Raw genomic sequence first — 6,981 nt, forward strand, 5'->3', positions numbered from 1 at the left:
TCAAATATGACACCAAGGTTGCAAACAGTCTGGGTCAGCCTCAGACAGTTGCCAGGGAAGGCATGGAGGCGGTGGCAAGGGAACGGAGTTTGTGCCGGAGACCGAAGACAATGGATTCAGTCTTCCCAATATTTAGCTGGAGGAACTCTCTGCTCATTCAATGCTGGATGTTGGACAAGCAGTGTGACAATTTATAGAGAGTGGAGGGGTCATGAGTGGTGGTGGTGAGGTGGAGCTGAGTGTCTTCAGTGTACATGTGGAAATTGGCACTGTGTTTTCAGATGATGTCGCTGAGGGGCAGCATGTAGATGAGAAATAGGAGGGGTCAAAGGACAGATCCTTGGGGTCACCAGAGGTAACGGTGCGCGAGTGGGAAGAGAAGCCATTACAGGTGATTCCTCTGATGAGGATTTTGATGGCCCAAGCTACAGAAGAAGGCTGATGGGCGTACACAACCAAATGCCTAGTGCACTTGAAAGCCTGCCAGGAAGCCTCCGCACAATGTCAAAGAGCTTGGAGGAGTCCAGCTCCAACTTGGCACAGGGCTTTGTGCTGAGCTTGAAGCCCATCTTTTCGAACATGGAATAGGTGGTCACCTCCATCAGCACACCTGTGGAACCCACCATGGTGTAGCATCTGATGGCTGATATCACAGCTTCCATTGCAGCACAAACAGCTTCCATCAAAGGTCTGAGTGCTGCAGTGAAAGCTCAGACTATGGCCTTGCAAGCTCAGACTGCTGCCATCATGGCTCTGGATACCACTGTTCAAAGGGGCTTCCATGGTGTCACAGCAGGCCATCAATCTGTTCTCTAACGGATCAGTAGAATTGCTTAGGCGCTGCCCCGGGAGAGTGGCAGTGGCTCCATGGAACAGGAACCTGCAGTGCTCTCTCAGGATGACAGCATTCCTGCTCTCACCCCTGCCACTCTGCCAGTGCCCTTGCTGTTGCCTTTCAGTCAGGCAGCCCAGATGATGCAGTCTGAAGCCAGGCCCTCTAGAACCAGAGCTGCTCGATGTCATCTTCTGAGGCCAACTGCAGTCTCCTCAATTGAAGTTCAGCAGCCTTCCATCACTCATGCTACATCCACAGGGGAAGCACCTCATAGGAGCACTAGGATGGGTAAAGGCATACGGAAGACAAGCACTAAGGGAATGCACAAGGGTTGTTTAATTTTGTATGCGTTATTTAATGGACAGTGATATAGGAAAGGTAAGGATTGTGGGCCTGTTGGTGAATGGGAGGTGTAGTTGAAGTTACTGGTATTTTTCATGAATAATCTGATCACGTGGAGCCCTGGCAAAAAGGGACTGCCTACGTTGTAGCCTGTCTTCCTATTCCTCTTCCTCCACCTCCTCATGCACCTCCTCTTCCTCCTCAACCACTCCCTCCTCCTCTTCCTCATCATCCACTTCCTCATGCTCCTCCTCCTCAGCTTCTTGTCTGATGGGTGGTGGCCAGGGCTGTTCCCTCATAATGGCCAGGTTGTGCAGCATGCAGCATACTACCACAAATCTTGATACCTGCTCAGCTGAGTACGGCAAGGCTCCTCCACAGTGGTCCAGGCAGCAGAAGTATTGCTTGAGGACTTGATGGTGTGCTCTATAATATTCTTTGTGACAGCATGGCTCTCATTGTAGGCCAGCTGTGCACGTGTGCATTGGTTCCTGACCAGAGTCATGAGCCATGTCATGAGGGGATATCCATTGTTGCCCAGTAGCCAGTTTTTGACTTGGCATGGTGGTTCAGATACAGGTGGCACAGAGGACTGCCACAGAATGAAAGAATTGTAACTACTGCCAGGATAACGGGCATTCATTTGTATGCTGCGCTGCCTGTGGTCACACACCAGCTGCACATTGAGAGAGTGAAATCCCTTTCAGGTCATGAAAATGGCCGAATTGACATGAGGGGCACGCAAGGCAATGTGCATGCAGTCAATGGCACCCTGCACCATGGGGAAGCGTGCAATCCATGCAAAACCTCATGCTCGCTCCGACTGCTTGTCTCTGGCAAAAGGAAATGAGATCAAGCTGTCTCTCTGTGTATGGAGAACCTCAGTGCAATGCAAACTGTGAGACATTGCTTATATCTTCAGCAGCAGCCTGGAAGGAGCCAGACACACAAAAATTAAGAACCATGGTCACCTTGACAGCCACAGGTAATTCTGTCCTTACCCTGCTTTGAAGCGGCAGTTGTGGCTGCAGCAATTGACAGATTTTACTGACAACTTCTTTTGTGAAGTGAAGATGTTTCAAACATTGGTCCTCGTTGAAGTTGAGGTAAGAGAATTGCTTCTTGAAAACCCTCAGCGGATATGGTTTTCTGTTGAGAGCCCTTCTCCCCCTCCTCCTCCTCCATCTTCTAGCAGCTTGTCCTGGTCTGTGTAGCCTCTCTTCATTCACCCAGTCATGATCAATTCCCAGAGGAAGCCCTACCAGGCCACCCATGCCTGGAAGCAACTTCTTTCAGCACAAGCTTTAATATGACAAACAAAGTACTGCAGACCAGCCAGACCACTCCCTACAGAGTAATTAAACTTTAGCCAAGTATAGCAAACCTCCAAAAACATGTACAATTGCACCAGCAGCCAGATGAAATAATCTAGCAACTAACCTGTAAGATCTTCATGATACTTTAAATAGTGCTGATGGGGGCGTCCTTCATTTCGTTTAACATCGTGTTCAGCTATGCAAGGTTAAAATAGGGCGCTGGCTGGAGTGTGAAGTTGGAAAATGGCAACGGTGCCTTCAAATCAGCGTTGCTCACTGATTTGTATCATGATCTCCCTGCTCTGTATGCTGCCGGTGGTCATTAGGTACGTGTGTGCACACAAACCTCTTTACCAAGATGGCGTCCTGCGCACTTCCCGTCAGAAGTGTGTATGCATCTCCGACCCCATTTTCGAGCCTTATTTGGCTGTGTAGCACCTAAAAGAACAAATGTTTTGTTGCCCAATTAAGCCTCCAATGTGTGCAAGGACTCAAAAAATGTATTCTAATATCACAAAGTATTTTTAACAATGAAAAGGGACAGAATAGTGGCACATTATGTTAAAGAATTAAAGTGCTTGCATTTTTATAACATCTTGCACATCCTCAATGAATTACCTTTTGAATTGCAGTCACTTGGCAAATGCAGCAATCAATTTGCACACAGTGGGGCCGATTTTCCCGCAGGTGCGGGGAATTGTCGGGTTCCGACACGAATCTAAATGGGTCTGCCAGCTGGATGCAATTTTCGCAGAATTGGCCAATTAATTTCCAATGTGTGGGCACCCTTGCTAATTGTCTATTTCCAGTCAGAAAGCCCCACAGTATGATGTCATCATTCGTGGTGCTTTTAAAGTCTGCAGCAAGCTTTTCAACCTCTGCAGGCTTCCCAACGAGCCGTCCAGTATGGCAGAGGAGCCTGCAGCAGCTGTTGCCAGTGGCAGACCCCGTGCTGCCGCCAAATTTGACGAAACCTCACTACAGACAATAGTGGATGGGGTTAGGGCCCACAGGGAGGTCCTCTTCCCTAGCTCAGGGAGGAAGAGGCCTCCCAATGAGACAAGGGCTGCTTGGATGGAGGCGGCAGCAGAGGTGAATTCTCAGGGAGTCACCAGAAGGACCTGGATGCAGCGCAGGAAGCGATTCCATGACCTTCACCATACAGGAAAAGTAAGTACAGGAAACTTTGTGCTATCCGGCACCGACGGGACCGAGCTGTTGCCGTCCCATCAAAACTGCCGGACAAACCAGCGCTAATGTTAAAACATACGGAAGCTTTTGAGCTCCGTATCTAGCAACAAACCCTGTTTCTTAGCAACAGCTTCTAAACAGTCGGCCGTAGCTTGCAAGCGTCTCTGTAGCTAAGCAACAGCTTTAGCTAGACCTTGCAGAGCCTGACTAGTGAAAAAAAAGCAACGAAAAGAAAAAAAACTTACTGAACCGACTCCTGAACTTTGCCGGTGGCTCGAGCATTCCGGACAGTTAACCTCCGGATAAACCAAAGTTTCCTGTATGAAGTTTCCATCACCCTCAACCTGATCCCCATTGTCTTTCCCCAACAGCACTCCGCTTCAGCACTCTCTCCCTCCACAACCCACTTCACAGTCACATCCATGCACCCTTACCCATTCCCTCTCTCTCTATGCTCACATTCACATAACTATTCCACCATGCAGCCCTCACACTGCCTCTCACTCTGATGCTTGGAACACAACTGACAACACACAGGGAGGGCCCTTGGTCTTGCAGCCTCACACCATCTTTGTCTCCTTCTAAGTATCTATGCTATGCAATCTCTACACTCTCTCCTGCACTCTCACTCAAACTCCACTTGTCTCCTTCATTGCAGGAAAAGAGAGCTCACAACAGGAGAGAGCGAGCCAGGACTGGAGGAGGCCCACCCTCAATCGCCCACCTGACCCCCTGGGAGGAAGGAGTGATGGAGATTGTCGGGGCTGACGTGGCTGCGGAAGCTGGGGAAGGAGAGACAGGAGCAAGCCCGCAAGCTGGTGACAGAATAGTTTTCCATCTCTCTCATTGACATAGCATGAGTCGCTGTAACGATTCTGAAGCTACATCATTTGGACTTATAAGCATCTGCAAAATCCAATGTGCATGTAGCCTTGGCATCACATCTCTAACTCTTTCCTTTATTCCCCCACAGGACCATCCGGAGCCCCCGTCCGCACTGTCGAGGAGGAAGAGGCTGTGCAGCCAGACTCCTCAGAGGAAGCTGCAACCTCTGAGGGCGCAGCATCAGCAGAAGTAAGCGCACCCAGCACCAGCGCAGACACTCACACCTCGGGGGGGCCTTCGGGACATAGAGTAGTGTTGTCACCTGGTGTTTCACAGCTCACAAGTGAGCATCAGCAGATTGTGGAGACAGGGACAGCAGTGGAGAATCCTCGTCGGAGGGCGCAGGCCTCTGCCAGCTCAGCTCAGCTGCATGTCGACCCTATGCCTCTGGGTCCATCCGCAAGAGAAGAGGTGATGGCTCTCCATGCACAGATGCAGGAGTCTCTGGCAGGTTTTGTCTCCAGGGTCGCTGCGAGTGTGGCGCGAATGGAGGAGTCCATGGCGAACATGAGCAGAGCCTTATTGGAGTCATTGGCACATGAACGCATCACACGGAAAGGATGGCTACCTCCGTGGTAAGTCTGGCTACCGCCAAGGAGAGGAGGGCTGCGGCCGAGGAGAGAAGGGCTATGGCCGAAGAGAGGAGGGCTGTGGCCGAGGAGAGGAGGGCTACAGCCATGGAGGAGCTTAGTCGCCAGGGTATGGAAAACATGGTGAGTGCTCAGAATAGAATGACATCTCTTGAGGAGCGATGGGCATCTATTGAGCACCGAAACCAGACCTTCATGGGAGTCCTTCTGAGCAGGACTTCCAGTGCAGAAACGGGTCCCCATGGCCCCCCTGATGTGCAGCAAGGTGCTCTCCAGCCACTTGCAGACGCTGAGGGGGAGCTGACCCATGAGAGGCAGGTTGTTGGCACACCTCAAGGAAGTGGGGGCTCCTGTCCACGCGCTCACGCTTCCATGCCACTTCAGAGCCCTCGGTCAGAGCCCCACCGGAGTCTACACTCAAGTGAGATAGGCGTCTCAACCCCTGCACAGCCGCAGGAGCAGCAGACTGCTGGCGAGCCCTCACAGGCTTGCCACCCCAGAGGACGCCCGCCAAAGGTGTCGAGACAGGAGCAGCAGGAAAGTGAGCAAGGGGCCTCCATATCTGCTGAAGCCACAGGGGTACCACTACGTAGGAGCACACGTAAGAGAAAAATAAAGCACCACTAATCACAAGGGTAGACACTTGGGTGAAAAGCCTTGTATATAGTTTTAATGCCATCAGTTTCTTGTACATAAAAATTCTGATGGCAACTGCTGCAGTTGTGGCGTCTGTCATTTGGCGAATGGGGATTTCACATTGAGGCCTTAGGATTACTTGCAGGTGTCAGCAAGCTGGTCAAATAGGTAGAAATGTGCAGGGATGGGCCACTGTCCATGGTCAGGTAAGAAGCAGCGAGGCTACAGGGTTTTGATGCACCAGGCTACGCAAATCTGGCCAGGATGAGTGCGTTCTTTGCATTCCGGCCAGCAATGTTCTCGCGTACTGGTGCCACTGGTTGGTGGGCCTCTGCAGGATGCTCGTTTCCGGCCTCCTCCTCCTCCTCCTCAGCATCATCCTCAGCATCATCCTCATCCGAGGTGGCTCTGTGAGGAGCCTCTTGGTCCTGCGGAATCTGCAAGCCATGACGCTGTGCCATGTTGTGAAGCACACAGCGAACCACGACGATTTTGGAGACCCTGGCTGCTGAGTACTGTAGGGCTCTGTAAAGTCTGTGGGTTGTATAGCGAAGTAATACACAGACTACAAGAGTAACTTAAACAGGACTTTACTATTCGAAGGTCAGGGCGAATCTGCCCAATAAATTCTGCCACAGCACTTATATACCGGTGTGGTCACCGTCGGTATTACAGTATACAGCAGCCAGGATAAAGTAGTGCCACACCTAAAATAGTTCTCTTAAAGGTGGACGGTTACATACAATAGTTTTCTTAAAGGTAGAACAGTTACATACACTACAATCCTCCCTTTTTAGCTTACAACATACTTATTCTCCATTAACATAACATCATAACATATCCAACTTCATGTTACAACAGTTCACAGAGGTAGTCTCTGCGGAAACAGCTCACAGATTCAGTCTCTGCGGGAAACAGTTCACAGATTCAGTCTCTGATCTTCTTGACTCGGTCCGGACCACGCCTCCGTGGTGTAGTCGGGTCACCTTGCTAGAGGGACTCATCCCATAGTCCTTCCCTAGACTTAACAGCTTTACTTCCATCACTTCTGAACCAGCATTGCTGACTTTTTAAAACAAACAAAAAACAGTTGGATTGCCTTGGGAAATTTTCCTACTTTCCAACTGATTTGGCTCCGTTCGGGGGACCACGTGTGTGATCGGGTAGAGGTAATAATGTTTCAGAT

The 6,981-nt window shown here is 50.4% G+C and overlaps 1 pseudogene; it reads left to right on the forward strand.

The window, feature by feature from the left end:
- Positions 1-441: 441 nt before the first annotated feature.
- On the forward strand, positions 442-1,203 carry LOC147117666 (uncharacterized; annotated as a pseudogene).
- Positions 1,204-6,981: the final 5,778 nt, after the last annotated feature.

The sequence above is a fragment of the Somniosus microcephalus genome, chromosome 5, assembly GCF_052327205.1.
Source record: "Somniosus microcephalus isolate GS21.2 chromosome 5, FLI_Smic_1.0, whole genome shotgun sequence".
Classification (NCBI taxonomy): Eukaryota; Metazoa; Chordata; class Chondrichthyes; order Squaliformes; family Somniosidae; genus Somniosus; species Somniosus microcephalus.